This window comes from Bos javanicus, chromosome 17 (genome assembly GCF_032452875.1).
Source record: "Bos javanicus breed banteng chromosome 17, ARS-OSU_banteng_1.0, whole genome shotgun sequence".
Lineage (NCBI taxonomy): Eukaryota > Metazoa > Chordata > Mammalia > Artiodactyla > Bovidae > Bos > Bos javanicus.
Genome location: NC_083884.1, coordinates 40,779,689 through 40,798,452, shown reverse-complemented (window position 1 = coordinate 40,798,452; position 18,764 = coordinate 40,779,689). Strand labels below are relative to the sequence as shown.

General features: G+C 45.4%; 1 protein-coding gene across 4 annotated transcripts in view; it reads left to right on the top strand.

Annotated features, from left to right (window-relative positions):
• FNIP2 (folliculin interacting protein 2) overlaps positions 1-18,764 on the top strand; it is a 128,118-nt gene that overhangs the window by 7,321 nt on the left and 102,033 nt on the right. The window contains exon 2 of one of the 4 annotated variants that reach the window (XM_061384313.1): positions 16,338-16,492. The exons of 2 other annotated variants lie outside the window; for them this stretch is intronic. The gene's annotated coding sequence lies outside the window, so the exon portion shown is untranslated. Of the gene's footprint in view, positions 1-15,228; positions 16,493-18,764 lie in introns of those variants that run through there. One more of the 4 variants, XM_061384312.1, reaches the window with a different exon arrangement.

Sequence of the window (18,764 nt, the reverse complement as noted above, 5' to 3'; positions counted from 1 at the left end):
TGACCTACTGTGACAAAAATGTGTGTGTTTAAATGTTGTATCCATGGAACTTTTCACAGAACATATTTTCATTTATTTTGATGGTTTAACAAACAGAAAACTAGCATTTGCTTACAAGTACACGTATGTCAGTTAGATGGAATTTGGATTTTTGCATTTCATTGGTGAATTTTGCTCACTAAACTTTTTGTTCAGTTGTCATGGCAACTGTGTTTCTTCACAAGTTGGAGACAAGTTAGATGTTAACCTGCATATTCCTCAGAGATGAAACAGGTGTTGATTTAGGATGTGTTAGGAAGAAGCAGCAAAATCACCAGTCTAATCAGTTCTGCCTTTAACACCTTACATTTACCTCAGATTGCCAACCATCTTTCCCTGGGTGTACCCAGAAAACTGAGTGTTTTGTTCTGTCATATGGTTGAAACCTTTGGAGTATTGGAAAGACATTAGTGTGTTTGATTTCATCTAGCTCTTATTTGACTATCCTCATTTACTCAAGTTCTCTTCTAAAACAGGATTGAGAAATAGTAACAAAAATATCGTTTAGCCAATTTAAGCATACATTTGAGTAATTGAATGAAACAAGAAAACATCCATGTAGTGGTTAGATATGGGAATTCTTCTAGCCCTCCTTTCCCAGCTGTAGTGCTTAGTACAGGGCCTGGCAGGAAGTTGTACTTAAATGCTTGTTAGAGGAATGAATGAATGAGACTTTTGCAAGCAGACGATCCTTAAAGATTCTCTGGTATTCCAGAACCTGATCTCTTGATAGACTATGTTGTTTTTTTCTTGATGTTTCTGATATGCATTTTGTCATTTGTCAAAGGAATCTTGTTATAGACAATGTGGTTTCCTTCTTTCCATTAATATGAACGAATTCTTTTTCTGATATAAAAATAATGAGGTAGATACTCTAAAGGGACATGCCCACTCCTTAAAAAACAAAGAAACATAAAAAAGACACTTAAGGGACTTCCCTAGTGGCTCAGCGGTAAAGAATCTGCCTGCCAATGCAAGAGACATGGATTTGATCCTGGATCTGGGAAGATCCCACGTGCCACGGAGCAACTAAGCCTATGCACCAGAACTATTGAGCCTGCTCTCTAGAGCCCAGGGACCGCTGCTGAGCCCATGTACCACAACTGCCGAAGCCTGTGCACCCTGGAGCCCATGCTCCACGAGAGAAGCCTTGACAGTGAGAATCCCACACTGCAGCTAGAGTGTAGCCCCCGCTCACCACAACTAGAGAAAGTCTGTGTAGCAGTGAAGACCCAGTGCAGCCAAAACTAAAAATAAATAAATAAAATGATCAAAATGACACTTAAGTAATACATCTGAGACTTAGTTATGAAATTTCATAGCTGTTGAAAGCAGCCTATAGGAAAAGTATTTAATAATATCTGTAAACCTCTGAAATTACTAGCAAACTGTTTGCTATAAAACTATCCTATGCTATTTAGCATTATTGAATTTTTGTGTGGCTTGGTAAAACTGAAATACATTATAGAATGAAATTAGCTAAGTGGCTCTTTGAACAGAAGATACAGCACGTGTGCTCAGTCACTTCAGTCATGTCTGACTCTTTGTGAACCTGTGGACTATAGCCCACCAGGACCCTCTGTCCCTGGGATTCTCCAGAGAAAAATACTGGAGTGGGTTGCCATCCCTTCCTCCAAGGGGTCTCCCCAACCCAGGGATGGAACCTGAGTCTCCTGCGTCTTCTGCATTGCAGGTGGATTCTTTACCACTGAGCCACTGGGGAACTTAATTCTAAAAACAGTGTTGGTATTCTAAATCCTCAGAGATGGTGTTTGCAGGCTGCAGGAAGTAAGTGCTTTAGAAAAAAAGATGGCATCTTCTTTGCATTCCATGCATGATGTTTCCAGCTGAAAAACTCATTTAAAATGGGTTTATAAACCTGGCATGCCCTTTAGGAAGAGATGGCCCAAACTGATGTGTCATTGGCAATGGCCTCGGTGAGTGGGGAGGGAAGCCACGAGCAAACATTTCCCTGGCTTAGCAGGCAGTGCTGTTTGCTTTAGGCTGGTGCACTGGTTGCCAGGGCCGCATGATCCCGCAGAGGGCCAGGAAAGCTGCCTGGTCCCTTCCGTGTGTGCAGGGCCCCGTGGAGACCCTAGGAACACCCTGACCTGGAACAGGTCAGCCCTGACCTGGAACACTGCGTGCCACTTAGTGCCACGAGCTCCTGAGAAACAGCTCACAGATTAAATTACGATTGTGTTCAAGGTTAACTTTTAAATGCACCTGATTAAAAATCAAACAGTATAAAATGGTATACATTGAAATACAAGTTTCTCACTTCACACCCCTAATCTCTCTTTCCAAAGGCTACCCTTATTATTTTCTATACTTTTATTTCTTTTTATTTTTGGCTGTGCTGGGTGTTTGTTGCTGCATGGGTTTTCTCTAGTTGTAGCAAGCAGGGGCTGCTCTTCATTGTAGTGCGTGGGCTTCTCATTGTGTGACTTTTCTTGTTGCAGAGCACGGGCTCCAGGGTGCTCTGGATTCAGTAGTTGCAGCATGTGGGCTCAGTGTGTGCAGATTCCTGGGCTCCAGTTGCACAGGCTCAGTAGCTGTGGCACACGGGCTTAGTTGGTCCTTGGCATGCGGAATCTTCCCAGACCAGGAATCACACCCGTGTCTCCTACACTGGCAGGTGGATTCTTTACCACTGAGCCACAGGGAAGTCCAGGCTACCCTAATTATACCAGTTTCTTTTAGTTTATCCTTCTGGAAATATGCTGTGCAGACACAAGAAAAAACATCACCTTTCATTCCCAGAAATGGTAGTTGGTATACACACCGTCCAGCATGTTGCTGATACCTGCCTAGTTTCCGCTGACTGAATGCATGTAGAAGACTTTATTTAACCCAGTGGTTCTCCAGTCTGGCTGGACATCACAGGACCCCAGAAAGATTTAAACGCCCAGAGCATTCTCCGAGATTCCAGTTTCATTAACCCTGGTTGTCTATGGTCTGTCTTTATGAACATCCTACTTGGGTACCTTTAGTGTGCAGTCAAGTACACAGCCCTCTATTGATGAATGTTTAGATTGTTTTCAGTCTTTTTTTTTTTTTTTATTAGAGATGGTGAACATCCTGGTCAGAAGATGTTTATGCAGAAGCTCAAGTATCTTTCTAGGGTTAGGATCCAGGGTGGAATTTCTGCCAAATCACTCTCCGGAGATGCTGCACCTGCCTACGCGCCTAGCCGTGTAAACTGTGTGTAACACTATAGCGGCTGGCTGGTGGAGGTGATTGAAAGTGCCCTGAAGAAACCGTGCCCGTGGGTGGACTGTACCTTTTACAGGGGAGTTATTGACCCCCTGTCTAGCTTGTATTTTGGGGCTCGAATGATTTAAAAGAAAAATGTTCTCTGCGTGAAGGTGTTAAAAAGAAAAACCAAAAAAAACTTCCGTACCTGGAGATGTTCTTTAAGCATGATTCTTAGAATGATAAAAATCTAAAAAGAATTATACTTGTCTAACAGCTGGAAAGTAGCTAAATTGTGATGTTAGCTTCATAGGATATTATGATTAAATGATTATGGGGACTTTATTAATATAATTAAATTAAGTATTTTAATACAATATATAAAATATATTAATGCATATTTAGTATATCAACAAATACATAAAATACTAAATATATATCATGTTGATTATAACACATGCTACATAATATACATAAATAATGATATACTTATATATACATATAAAATGTTATAATTAATAACATAATCAAATATTAGATATGGTAAATAAAAATCTCAGAATCAGTTGGTTCCTACAATGTGAATATACTAATAAAATACATAAATGTATGATCAAGGACTGGAAGAAAAACAGAAAAATACAAGAGTTGATGTGATGGGGTAATGACCTTGTAGGTAAATATTCTTTTTAAAAAATTCCTTTACTATTATAGCATGGGCAATAAATAAAAATTAAGAAAAATTCTTTTATAATGCAAATAGCCATTTGTGGTTTTAAAAATATGTTTTCGTATTCTAAACCTCATTAACTATGGACTATCTGTGTAAGTGGTGTGTCTGCAGTCTTTTAAGACGCCTGTAAGTAGCTGCTTCTCTGGAGTGTTCGAGGAGCCCCCAGTGTCTGTGGAGGAGGGACCATTTCCTGTGCGCTAGACGCCGGGCTGCCTGGTCTTTGCTTACATCCTCTTGCAGTTACCCTTTGACAGTGGGTATTTTATTAGCTAATTTGTAAATATAAAATTGTAATAATCTACAGATAAAAACTGAGGCTTGCTGGAGATCAATGTCTGGTTAACTAGTGGCCCTGGGAATTTAAAACCCAATTCAGTACATGGTCTGTATTCCTTCTTTACAGGTTAATATTTGAAGTTCCTAAGAGGTTTATAAGGAAGTGTGAGGTCTAATATTTCTAGGGAGCTTCCCGTTTAACTGTGCAATGATAGATACCAAGTTTAAGAGCTAACTGGTGGTACAAAGCAGTGAGTAGAGCAGGACCAAGTGTACTGTCCTGTTCAGATGGCAGGTAGGACTGAGGGCTCTTTAGTCTGGCTGCTTAGAGGCGGCTTCACCCAGGAGTTAAGACCTGAGGGGTAGGACTCAGGGCTGGAGAGGCTGGAGGTGCGTCACCTCGGCAGTGTTCCTGGGTTAGCGAATGGATCAGATTCTTTGAAGTTAGAGTGCTTCCGGGAGGCAGGATCCACTGGCCAGAATGTGCAAGGCCTTGCAAGCATTATATACATGTTCAGTTTTAAATTTCGGTGGCCCCAAAGAATAAGTGGAGGTCCTCAGTCTGTACTTGGAGGGTTAATAGAAAGAGTAGGGAATCCGTTGTGGATTTGTTTTCTTGAGTTCAAAGCCAGCTCCCCCCACTTACATCGTAGGGCACACCTGTCTTAGTTTTTTCTTCAGTAAAATGAATGTAAGATGGCTTTTCTCGCAAGGTCCTGAGGACTAGAGAGCGCACGTCAGTTACACCTGCTGCACAACACTTAGCACCTGTCAGGCCTCCCATTCACAGCAGGTCTTGTCACTCTCAGAGTCCAGTGTTGCCTGCCTCTGCTTCCAGCTCCTCCAGCTTCTTCCTTGTGTTAATCCCGACTCTGGGTGATGTCCAGACTGTGGGGAAGTGGCAGGTGGCTTGTCTTCATCAGGAGGTGGTGTTCCTTCCCCGAAAGCACTGGGGAGCCACTGCAGGTGTGAACAGCAGTGGGTGAAGCAACCCAGCACAAATACTTTCGCTTAAATTTTGGTGCCGCATGCAGATCAGTGCAGTGTTACTTTGTGTGATATTCCTTAGTCTCCCCCGCATCCCCAACTCCAGGCTTCTCATCTCTGAACGGAAGAACCAAATGGATACAAGCTGGTAATGTCACAGTTCCCCTTTATGGTTCCCCTCCCAGCTCGTGGCAGAATCCATACGTGTAGGGAGTTCACTCTCTCTTTTTTTAAACTCTTAAGAATCTGTTACACAGTTTTTTTTTTTTGTTTTGTTTTTAAGATTTATTTGTTTATTTTTGGCTGTGCTTGGGTCTTCATTGCTTCTTATGGCTTTCTGTAGTTGCAGTGACCAGTGACCGGGACTGCTCTATTTTGGTGTGTGGACTTCTCACCGGGGTGGCTGCTTTGTTGAGGAGGAGACGGGCTTCAGGGTGCGTGGGCTTAGTTGCCCCACAGTATGTGGGATCTTGGTGGACCAAGGATCACACACATGTCCTCTGTATTGGCAAGTGGATTCTTAACCACAAGACAATCAGGGAGCCACACCATCCCCCTTTTAAAGTAAAGACTTTTTTAAGAGTAGTTTTAGGTTTACAGTAAAACTGAGAGGAAGGTCCAGAGTTTTCCCCTTTACTCGAATGGTGCTTTTTTTTTTTTTTTTTTTACCAAGGGCCAACCTACCTCCACACACCGTCATCACAAAGTCCTTAGTTAACTTTCAGGTTCATTCTTGGTGTTGTATGCTCTGTGAGTTTGGACAAATGTGTAATGACACGTTTCCATCCTTGTAACATCATACAGGGTATTTTCATGGTCTTAAAATCCTCTGTGCTCTGCCTTCTCCTCCCCCCTCCCACTCCCAGTTATCTCTTTTCATAGCCCAGGAGTTCCTTTTTTTCCCCTAAGTGGTTTTCCAAGTTTTGTGAAGAGCTGAACAGTTTCCTAAAATTTCAGACCTGTGCCAAGGAGAGGAGATTGCATTTGAACACGAGTTAGATTTTTACAAACAGAAAAGGGATGGACAAGGGGAAAGAGAGAGGCATTTGTCTCGGAAACTAGACGAAGGGAAAGCTTCCAGTTGTCTATAATCTCACCTAACTGAAGTGCTAAGTACTGACCCTAATTTCAGTGGTGGTGAAGGTGGTGAGGATCTTAGTTTCAAAAACCCACACCCTCTGCCTCCTCCAGCTGACACTGTTACAGGCTACCTGGTGCCTGGAGATGCAGCCCACCCGCAGTTCACAGCCTGTTCAGCATCCTGTCTTCCTTCTTCCAAGCCACCTAGTTCCCACCCAGGTGATGCTGGACTTTGTTCTCCCAGCTGATGACCGCCTGCTGCTCCGATTGCTGCAGCGAGAATGGAGTTTTACAGCCTGGACCATAAAAGTCAATATTGTGTTTAACACAGCGGTAGCCACGTGAGTTGGCCGAAGCTTGCCTTGACCGCTAGCGTGTTTGGTAGCTGTTTTAACAGCAAGGTTCAAAATGAGCACTGGATTATAAGGATTGTTATGGCCCAATCAGCAGACTATGGTAGGTAGCATCCTGGAGGGAAGTCTTGCTGTCCGTCCTGTGTTAGACCTCCGCTCTCTCCCCATGTTTTAGAAACCTTTGTGTGGAGAGCCCTTGGGCTCCAGGACTCAGAGGTACTGTTGGGGGTGGGCACAGTTATCCTTGAGGATAAAATAACAGGATTGCTCCTCCCCATCTGAACAAATCCAAAATATTGTTAAAACTGTCAGTTATCACCCCTCTGCTCAGAAGATTCACCTTTTCTTCTTATCCTAGAAATATCTGAGCTGTGGGGCCTTGACCACCTCTGCCCTGAACACTGGGACAAGCAGGCTTCATAGTTTTTTTTTTTTTTTTTTTGCTGGCTGACATTCTCAGTAAGGGTCTTTCCTCACCATCAGATTAATTCCCATGTGGCCTTTTGGGGTCAGAGGAAGAGGTCACTGACCTACATTGGTTTAGGCCCTGAGATCCACACAGCTGGTTTTCTCCATCAGCTCTTGTGTGGTTCCGAGCCTGGCGCAGTCCAGCTTCCCAGGATTTAAGGCTGAGATCAGGCATCAAAGTTTGCAAGTAATTATGGGCTTATCTGTCTTGCACTGCGTTCTCTGCACGTAGTTTCCAGGGGGACCTGACTGGTATGCATGGAGGAATGTGCTTGAGGCATGTTTCAGAGAAATAGGGAAATGATGTGAAAGGGACAAGGAATTGTCAACAAAAAGAGTAAGTAATTCTTAAAAAGGAGTAACATATAACATTACGTGTAGGGTTTGAGCCTAAGTAACCCGGGCAAATGGTAGCATAATTAATGCAAGTGGAGAAATGACTTGAAAAAAGCAATGTGTATGTTTGTTTTTGCACATGAACTTGAGGTGCAGCTGAATACCCCAGTCATAATGCTCAGGAGACAGTGATTGAGGGGATATTTTAGGCTAGTATTTGCCAAAGGGGCCTGGGAAATCTACATCTCTCTCTTAAGACTTTTCTTCTTTCTTTTTTTGTAATTAAAAACATTGAGGAACTTCCCTCGTAGTCCTGTAGTTAAGGCTCCATGCTTCCAGTGCAAGAGGTGTGGGTTCTATCCCTGGTCAGGGAACTAAGATCCCACATGCCTCATGGCCAAAAAATTAAGGTATAATTCGTATATAACATTTTATTAGTTTCAGGTGTACATCGTGATTTGCTATTCATGAATATTGTGAGGCAGTCGCAATAAATGTAGTTAACATGTGTCAGCTCATGTAGTCACAAAAATGTTTTTTTCCTATCACGAGAACATATAAGACCTATTGTCTTAGCAACTTTCAAATATGCAATACAGCATGAACTGTAGTCACCATGCTACGTCCTAAGACTTTTCTCTTTCTAGTCCCTCCCTCAAAATTACTTTTGTCCAAATTCTGTTTGCTTTTCCCCACCCAGTTCAAATGCTACCTTGACAGTTTTGCTGAGCCCCAAGTGGGCACACCCCTCCCCCCAGCCCCTGCACTTACTGTTTCTTTGTTTGGTCTTTATGCCACTGACAACATTCTACCAGCTGGTTTTCTAATTAACCAGACATGACCAGATTATACCTTGCGTGCAGGGAACATCATATGTCCCTGTAGCACACAGCACAGAGCTGAGGACGCTGATTGTAGCTCAGTCAATGTTTAAATATACTTAGTCAAGCCTGGCTTTTTTTTAGCTAGTATTACTACTTAGAGGAATATAAATTTATGAGCCATTCTATGGAAGTTCCTTTCTGTGCATAAACTTGCCTCTCTAAAGCTTTTAAGGACATCTCCCCAGGCTTCCCCTGCAGAATTTAACCAGTACGCGCGTTTATCCTGTCTGTGTCTATGTTTACCCCCTTCTCTTCTTTCTTTCCAGTTACAAGGTTATTTAATTTTTATTCAAACTTAGAGACTTTTCTGTAGACCATTTTATCTTTTTCTATACTAGTTCCAGCTTAGATTTCTAAGGTTCATCACCAAGAAATGTATGATGTATTCTCTTAACAAGGTACTTTTTTTTGAGAGCTTGGGTTTGTCATCAGAATAGCTTGAACGCCATCATTCTCTAAACTGACCAGACCTTTACTCAAACTGAAACTCATGTACTTATCTGATGTTCAGAGAACCTGAAAGAGCTTAGTGTGTGTTCCCTCTAGTTGGACATTTTCAACAAGAAAATGTCTAGTGCTGTCGACACGTGGCCCTGTCCCTGGCTGTCTCTCTAGATCAGCCATGAAGAGGTTGGGTTCACTCTCCACCCATCACTGAAAAGACCACACTGTTTACACTTCTTCTTCCAGAGAAATGTTTGCTTATCCCTACTTCTGTTTTCTGGTCCTAATCCAGATCTCTGTCCAAGATAAATATTCTATTGGCTTCACACTGTTTTATCCTCGTTAAAAACAAATGACCAGATACCTGCAGTTCATAGGGTGAAAATGTTAATGGTGATTCAGACTCGGATGAATAAATGAATGCTTGTTTTGCTTTCTCATGTCATAGTTTTAAAAAAGAAGCCACCTAAGTTTACTTGTGCATGAATGACATATACTTACAACTTCAGGGGCTCTCAGATGTCTGTTCCTCTCATTTGAATTTTGTGGATGTCAGTTTTGAGAGAAGTGGGCTGACTAGGACTTGAGAGTTATGCATTTCACCCATAAATTGTGGCTGCTTTCATATGGTGTGGAGAATTGACAATGTTTTTTTAAGTTTTTTAAAATAATTTTTAAATTTATAATTGAAGGATAATTGCTTTGTAATATTGTGTTGGTTTCTGCCATCCATCAACATTAATCAGCCACAGGTATACATATGTCCCCTCCCTCTTGAAGCTTGCTCCCACCTCCCACCCATCCCACCCCTCTTGGTTGTCCCAGAGCACCAGATTTGAGCTTTCTGAGACACACAGCAAATTCCCTCTGGTTATTTATTTTAAATATGGTAATGTGGCTTTAATTTCCCAAAGAACATAGCTTAGTTTGGGAGGAAGCTCCAATAGTCATCCTCTGCAGCCTTTATTCCATGAGAGTATTGCCCCGTCTCCTAGTAACAAGTTACCCAGCATCAGAGGAGTTGCAGTTTTGATCTTCAGGGCTTCACTTCTCCTTTTGACTTTTTGTGGTTTCCTCCTCCTAATGCTATATCCTTAATTTGCCACATTAATTAACTCAGATGAGGTGATTTCTTAGTGGGGTATGGGGACAGGAGGCCCGAGGGGGAAAGATTATTTTCTGAGTACTGCTTCTCAAGGCCCTAAGGTCACTTTTATCCCCATCTGTGATTTGATCTATGCACCTGAGGCAGAGGCACCTGTGGGTCCAGATGCCTAGGGGCGGGAGCCTGTTGGGGATTGGAGTAGCTTGTGCTTCGATGATGTTGAGAAAGTCCCGCCATGAGGTCCTGTTAATGGAATCATCTCTCCTCCTTGGCAAAGACTAAGAAAGACATGTTTGGCCCAGGAAATGTAATGGTGATGGTTTCAGAATAGTAACAAGCCACACTGGAGGGTTAGGATACTGCAGTTAGGAATCACATCGAGACATAAACCGGTTTCCCTCGTGGATTTCTTTTCTAAAAATCATGCTGAGAGAGAGGTGAGTATTGGTTAAATGTGCTGTTGACTGTTGAAGACCAGTGTTTCAGAGAAAGGATCATTGATGATGGACTTAATTGTAATAGTTCACATTTACGTGGATTTTATTTTCCAAAGTGGTCACATAAATTTCACAGAACAGGACGTGGGTCCCCTGGACTAGGAGGTAGGTGCCTTTGCAGGGTGAGTTAGGTTGGGGACACTGATCTCTGGGCTCCTGATTCGTGCTACGGCCAGTTTTTATCCCTACAAGTTTGGCCAGGTCCCTTATTTTTTTTTTTTAATTTTTATTTTATAGTGGAGTGTAGTTAATATACAATATTGTGTTAGTTTCAGGTGTACAGCAAAGTAATTCAGTTATATATATATGTGTGTGTATCTATTCTATCCCAGATTCTTTTCCCTTACAGGTTTTTATAGAGTATTGAGTGGAGTTCTCTGTGTTATATAGTAGGTCCTTGTTGATTAACTATTTTATGTATAGTAGTGTGTATGTATTCATTCCAAACTCCTAATTTGTCCTTCCCCCACTTCCCCTCTGGTAACCATAAGATTGTTTTCTATGTCTGTGAGTCTGTTTCTGTTCTGTAAATAAGTTCATTTGTATCATTTCTTTAACTTCCAAGTGTAAGTGGTATCATGTGATGTTTGTCTTTCTCTGACTTCACTTAGTTTGATCATCTCTAGGGCCACCCATGTCACAAACGGCATTATTTCGTTCTTTCTATGGCTGCGCAACATTCCATTGTGGATGTGTACCGTGTCTTCTTTATCCAGTCCTCTGCTGACAGGCATTAGGTTGTTTCCATGTCTTGGCTGTTGTAAATAGTGCTGCTGTGAACATTGTGGTGCATGTATCTTTCTGAATTTTTATTTTCTCTGGATATATGCCCAGGAGTAGGATTAGAAGTGGGGATAGACGGTAGATCTGTTTTTTTTTTTTAATTTTTTAAGGAAACTACATACTGTCCTCCACAGTGGCTGCACCACTTTACATTCCCACCAGCAGTGTAGGAGGGTTCCCCTCTCTCCATACCCTCTCCAGCATTTGTAGCAGTTCCCTTGCTTTGTACTTCTTAAAAATTGTTATGAATTTGTAACTAAAATGCATTTTATGTTTTTTAGTTATCTTGGACAGCTATTCTTTTGTGTATCCTTGAACATGTGCTCTTTTCTGGTATTGAGGTGCTCCAAGCCATTAACATATGACTCTTCAGATTCAGGCCTAGATTTCTGGGTGTGGCTGGGCTGGTCCCACTTCTCCTCGCTGTCCCCCTGCCCCCACCCTTCTTACCCCAGTCAGAGTGAACCTGTCTCGGTTCCTCCAGCACTTTCGAGCGTTCTCTTTGTAAAGCTCTCCTTGGGCGGACCTGGCCTCTTGCCTCCACCTCTCAGCCGCGGGCTCTTGCTCAGTGCAGGGCAGAAGCGGCCGTGGGCTCCGCAGCCTGACTTCGGCTCTGCAGCACCGACGCTGTCGCCGCCACACATCTGTGTGGTCTTGGTGCTTTCCTGAGCCTTGCTGTGCTGGGCTGCTGTTTCCTTGCTGGCCTGGTGGGACCAGCACGACCACTTCGTGGCGCAGCCATGAGGCTCAGATGGGGCTGCCCTTGCAGGGTGAGAGCCATGCCTGGTCCCTGGTAAGTGCTCTGACCACCACCCCAGGGGACAGCACAGCTCCGCCACGTCATGCCCATCACCGTGCTCAGCACCCCATCCCATTGGGGTGTGGTTTCCTGTGCCAGATTCTGCCGTGACCCTGCAGAGTCAAGGGGACATGCTGCACCCATGGATGGTCCATGCCCTTTATTGGGCGGTGGGGGGCGGGGAGGACAGTGCCCAGCGCATTTGTACATTCGTAGGCCCTCAGGAAATCAGTAAATAAGCAACAGCCCTGTCTGTTTAATGCCTTTGACCTCAGCTTTCTTTCCCTTTTGTGAAGATCGTCTTAGCATTTATTGGTAGCTTTGGATGAGGAGAGAAATGATAGAAAAGACCAGCTCCTGGTTGGGCATGGGATTCTTTGGGAGCTTCTGGGGTTGGGACTTTGCTGTTTTGGGCCCCTGCTCTCTGAGGAAGAGGTGGTGCACACGGATAGGCCTCCGGGAGAGGGGCTGTGTCCTCGAAGCCAAGGTTACAGTGGGGTCTGAGAGAAGCATCAGGGCTGGGTGTCCCTCACGGGGTCACAGCTGCCCTGTCCAACTTGCAGGGTTTCTCACTTTCAGCTTCTGTCAGTTGTCAGGTGCTCGTATAGCCCAGAAGCCACTTGACTTTAGTCAGCAATGGAAGCAATGCAAAGGGAAAGCTTATGCAAAGGAGAAGAGTTTCTGGATGGAAGTAATGGGAGAGAAGCGTTTTCAGCTCCAGGGGTGGTGATAGTTCACCGTGGCAGCCCCACTGGTGTTCTCGGTGCACAGAGGGCCTTTCTTAGGGGGAGGCGGGGGCTTGCTGGGCTGCCATGATTCCTTTGTTCAAGGCGGTTGGAGGTCTGGCCCATGATTAATTGCTGTAAGGTATGTTGGATCTTCAAGGCTCAGTGGTGAACAGCAAAGACTGACTCCGGACAGGGCCCCAGTGCAGTCACTTGGAGGACAGGTTCCAGCCTTCCTCCACCTGCTCTGCCCTGGTGGAGTGGCGGTAATAATCAGCTGTAGCGGTGGGCCATGCACTCCACTGTCCTGTGGAGGCATCTGGTGCGTGTGCACTGCTTACAGTTTGTTCATACGGGGGCCTGGTTCTTTCCAAAGGAAGCAAGGTGGGATGTGTAGCAATCACGAGAGCCTGTGTGTGTGTGTGTGTGTGTGTGTGTGTGTGTGAGAAAGAGAGAGAGAGAGAAAGAAACAGCAGGCTCTTACCACTCAGAAGTCATTTTCACATAGTTAAGATGTTAAAGATGCTCTTCTGTTATGAAAAACAGCTAGTTCATGTGTTTATCAGAATAATGGGTATATCCTAGAGTGACCTGGGTTTTGTAGGATGGCCAGGCCCTGACCACCCTGTATGATGATGCCTCTGTGTGTGTTCCGAACTCTAAAAGTTAACTCAGGAGCAAGCTTCACATCTGCTCCTCGTCTTCCGTATTTCAGGTACAGTGAACGGTTAGAGCACAGAAGTGAATGAGGTACATCCTGCCCTCAAGCTGTTCAGTCCATGGAGGTTTATTCTCCAGGTTCTGTTGTAACAGGTGTAACAGGAATTCACAGTGTGCCAGAGAGCAGAGGCTGGGGGCCTCACAGAAGCACCCAGTAAACAACTCTTACATGACCCAAGGTCTCTAACATTGGTAGGTTCCTTCATTTTTCAAGTGGTTTTTTTTCTTTTTAGCACTTTTTTAGGTTTTTTCTCTTTCCATTTGGAGAGTTAGATACTGAATATATATATTTACATTTTGATGCTTGAGCTCCTAATTTAAAAATTTTTCTTGTCCTTCCATCTTATCTGCGGATGATTGTCTAAAAGCCGAGTTCTCATGATCTGAATGCGTTCACTATGGATAGTTCCCTGCAGACCTGACTTGGGGCTGGATGGGGTGGGGGTGAGCATTAGGTGGGCCACGATAGTGGCCTGGGACTTGGTGTTTTCTGGAGGACTTTGTGGTTTCTCCCCAGCCCCTCAGGCTGCATTGCTTCCGGTCCCCTCGCTAACCTTGTTTTACTTTTTAGGATCCCCAGATATCCCAAGCTTCAGATGTTTCTTTCGCACTGAGAACCTGTAAGGAGTTCTTATGTTTGTGTGTTTGTGATACGAGGAATTTTGCTAGTTGTAGCCCGTGATGATTCAGATGCAGGAAATGCTTTTGGAAGGTCACTGCCTCCCATGGGTTCACGGGGCACCAGGCCTCCTAGCCCCACTTGACACATGACCTCGGTAGTGATCTTCACATTCTGTGTGCCACACGCCCCCACCCCACACTGTGTGGAGTGAGGGCTGCAAATGTCTGTCACCTCCCTTCTCTCTGGGTGCCTTACGTAGAAGCGCTGCATGTAATGAAAGCTGTGTGTGGGTGGATGGGGGGTTCTGATGGGGCCTGAGCAGGTGACAGAAGACACTGAGACCCAGACAGCAGGGCCTTCCCGTCTTTTCCTTCCAGTAGAGGAGGCACAGGTGAGTGTGGGCCAGGCTCTGGTTAACAAGCATTCGCCCCACACCCGGCTAGTCCCGGGGACACACGGAGGACTGAGACACGAGCTGCCTCTGGAGCTTGTGGGGAGCAGAGGGGGTGGCCATGGAAACCACATTGGGTACCAGGACAGTTGCTCCTCATCGCTCTTGGATTCCGTGTGTACAGGCTCGCCTGCTCACCAAAACTTGTTCATAGCCTTCAGGTCAGGGCTCAGGATGTTTTTCTGGTCGTCCCCGGACACAGGCAGGTTGACAGAATCCTGCAGCCTCCCAGTGTGTGCGCTCCCAGCTGAGGGCAAATGAAGCAGTGCTTGCCTTTCCTGTGTGCTCTTGTACTGCAGACACATGAAGTGTGCAGTTGAGAGTCCAGGTGGGGTTTTTTCCTTTGCAGTTTTGTGCTTTTCATTGGTGATGTTGCTGTTCGAAATGGCCCATGTGCATTGTGCCTGAGTGCTGTCTCAAGTCCTCAGGCAGGACGGCTGTGATGTACCTGATGGAGAAACTCTGTGTTAGGTGAGCTGCGTGCAGGCGTGAGCTCTGGTGCTGTCGGCTGTGGGTTCAGTGTTAATGAAGCAACAGTATATATTAAATAGCAGAAACACAATAAAGTAAGGTTCGGTACTAATCAGTTGATGAAAATCTTGTGGCCAGAGGTATGCAGGCACAGAACCGTGTATTTCTCCTAAAAGCAGCCGTTCATCATTAACTGAGAAGGCAATGGCACCCCACTCCAGTACTTTTGCCTGGAAAATCCCAAATGGACGGAGGAGCCTGGTAGGCTGCAGTCCACGGGGTTGCTGAGGGTCAAACACAACTGAGCGACTTCACTTTCACTTTTCACTTTCATGCACTGGAGAAGGAAATGGCAACCCACTCCAGTGTTCTTGCCTGGAGAACCCCAGGGACAGGAGAGCCTGGTGGGCTGCTGTCTATGGGGTTGCACAGAGTCGGACACGACTGAAGTGACTTAGCAATCATTAACTGATTCCGTCTTCGTGGAGCCTGTGTAGAGCTCAGGCACCATGAATGACCAATCTCCCACACTGAGAGGTGGAAAATGGGCCTCAGATTCTAGAATGAGTTGGACTGATGAGGTGGGGTCAGAGCCATGGCTTTGCAGGGCTTGAGGGATAAAAGAGTAAAGCCCAGATTGGGCTTGTATAGGGAGACCCTGGAAGATTCCATCGTCCAAGGGCAGGCCTGGGGGACGGGGTGGCTGTAAGGACAGGGCTACAGGCACAGGCTCCTGGGAAACTGCAGGGCAGACGCAAGGCTGCCAGAGGAGGCAGAGCCCCAGCTGGGCAGGGGTGGTGAGAACAGTGCCCAGGCGTGTGACTGTGTGCTCATTCCCTGAGACTCCGTGTGCTCTGAGACGAGATGGGGAAACTGGAAAGTCTGGGTGTAGACGCCAGTGTGCAGAGACTGCTGCAAGTGTCTGATGAGTGACTGGTTCTCCCCAAATAAGTGTGGTGTTCTGGTTTACAAGCCCCGCCCCCTTTGCACCTGCACAGGATGGGGAGCCAAAATCAGCCAGGTTTATGGGTTAGATTCAGGGAGGGGAGAGGAGGAGGGTGGTGAGTGAATGTGGACCGGGTCACAGGGTGCCCCATCTTCTGCAGAGCAGGCTGAGCTCACACTACCAGTTTCCTTCACGCTTGCCCAGCACCCATGGCCCTGCAGTTCCCAGTTCCCTCGTCCTGTGACCGTCTGGGTGGAAGCTGGGGGCGGGCACACTGTGGTTCATACAGAAGTACCAGCTGCTCTCGGTTCTCTTGCAAGGGGTGGGGATGAATGGCTTCCTCTGATGGTCTGAGAGGTTCCCTCATGAGCCTGGCCTTCCAAATGCCCCGTGTCTCAGACTAGGTTTCCTGCCTTTTCTCAGGGTTGGAGCTGGAGTGGCTGGTCAGACACATGCATACCACCGATCATGGGGCCAGCCTGAACGGAGACGTGCCGAGTGTAAAATCCACCGTGGAGTCCAAGGACAGGGTGGATTATTGAATTCAGTTCATCTGTTCTTTTGTGCTTTTTTGAAACGTGAGTCTTAGAAAATTTTAAATTACATGTGTGAAAAGTGAAAGTGAAGTCACTCAGTCGTGTTCGACTCTTTGCGACCCCATGGGCTGTAGCCTACCAGGCTTCTCCGTCCATGGGATTTTCCAGGCAAGAATACTTGAGTGGGTTGTCATTTCCTCCTCCAGGGCATCTTCCTGACACAAGGAGCGAACCTGGGTCTCCAGCATTGCAGGCAGACGCTTTACCATCTGAGCCACCGGGGAAGCCCAGCTTCCCGTAAATTTCTACAGGACAGTGTTTCATTGTTCCCTTTGAACTTCTCAGACATAATTTGAAAGCACTGTTCAGTGGTCCTACTTCTAAAGACCAGATTCGTGGCTCCACTTATGTTTGTTTACTCAGATGATCAAGCGTCTGACCGCAGTGCAAGGCCCTGTTTTGATCCCTGGGACGGGAAGATCCTCTGGAGAAGGAAATGGCAACCCACTCCACTACTGTTGCCTAGAAAATTCCATGGATGGAGGAGCCTGGTGGGCTACCGTCTGTGGAATTGGACACGACTGAGTGACTTCACTTCACTTTGTGTTTGTTAATTCCGTGGAAGTTGTACACTCTTCCGTGGAAAAGTGTAGCTGTTGGAAACAAAAGGAGTACAGTCGTGAGTACAAAAAAAATCTCTCTGGTAGGGAAAACTTCTCCCTAAGAAATGTGCTCTTCCTTTGTGGAAATCCTCGCGTGATTCTGTGTCACAGTCAAGATTCACGACAGTTGTACTAGATGCACCGTAACTGACGTAATCTTTAAGAACTGACATAAAGGTTAGTGTTGTCTCGTGTTTTGGACTACTTAAGTTTAGTCAGATTTTTAAATGTGTAATTATTCTTTAAAGGCTTTATTTTTTACTTTTGAAAATTATTTACCCACTTATTTATTTATCATTTGTCTGCTTTGGGTCTTAGCTGTAGCTTGCAGAATCCTTATTGCAGCACATGGGTGTCTCTGTTGTTGGGGCTCGCAGCCTTAGGTGCTCCTCGGCATGTGGGATCTTAGTTCCCCGACCAGGGATGCAACCTGTGTCTCCTGCACTGGAAGGCAGATTCTTAACCACCGGACCACCGGGGAAGTCCCGTAAATGTGTGATTTATTTTTCACAGGAACAGCTGACTCTGTGCTGCTTTGAGTCATAATGAGGTTTTCTTGTCCCTGAGAAAGTGACTGTTTTCAGAACCTGTATGAACAGCGGTGTGTGAGGTAGCCTCAGTGAATCCGACAGAAAAGAGGTTATTCCCGACTTCAGAAGCACTTACCAGCTGCCTTCTCCTTGCTGGGTGTGAGCTTAGCTCCACAAGTAAAACGCAAAAGAAACCAAAGTGTTGCTGTTCACGTTCTCAAGTTGGAAGTTCGTAGCCAACGTTAATGTCCTGATGCATGGGAGGAGGAGAGGATAATACCTGACTCTAACAGCTAAAGCATTACAACCTGAAGACTGTTTATCACAAAATGCAGATCCAAGGTTACTCGTGTAAGCACCACTTGCCTCTGTGTTCCTGATGGGGACTGTGCACTGCTGGAGCCTCTTGTCCTGCACCGTGACCGTTACCTGTGTGAGATGCGGGGGCTGTGGCAGCTGAGGGTTGGTTGCAGCAAGGTTGTGGGTGAAATTCTGAGCTGCTGGAAACACATAGCCTCTTTCAGGGGCACTATCACTGAGTCCATCCTGTCTTCCTGTGTGGTTGTTGAAGTATCCTTAGGAAAAGGGTTCTTATGGGGAGCATTTACAGGATAGATGGTCCTTGGTTTGGGTCCTAAAAGCTTTTGCTGGATTTGACTCTGTTAGGAGGGGCGGTCTGTGTAGTTGGAGGGACCTAGGAGGTGGAAAAGGACTTGATCCATGGAAGAAAGAATGGCTTATGTTCCCATCAAAGCTAATTAATCATAGATTTCATTTTCTAGCTGTTACACTAATTTGTTCTAGAGTTTATCGTTCCCAAGGGGTTCTACAGTGAGTTGCTTTGGAAGGCTTAATCGTCTGCAGCTTCCAGAGAATTGGCCCTGTTTGGGAAGGAGACTGACTTTCTTGGATAAAACTATGATTTACCAGATGTCATTGTGGCCACAGTTATTCATCTTTGCTTCATGTTGAATAATACAATCCAGTCATCCATGAACTTAGCTGCCCAGACAGGACAGTGAGTGCTCTTGGGCAGGCATGTAGAAAGTAGGACACCCACATCCATCTGAACGGTGTGGCTTTTCAGGGGGCTTTCGCAGGCTTGCAGTGAGCATCCTTAGC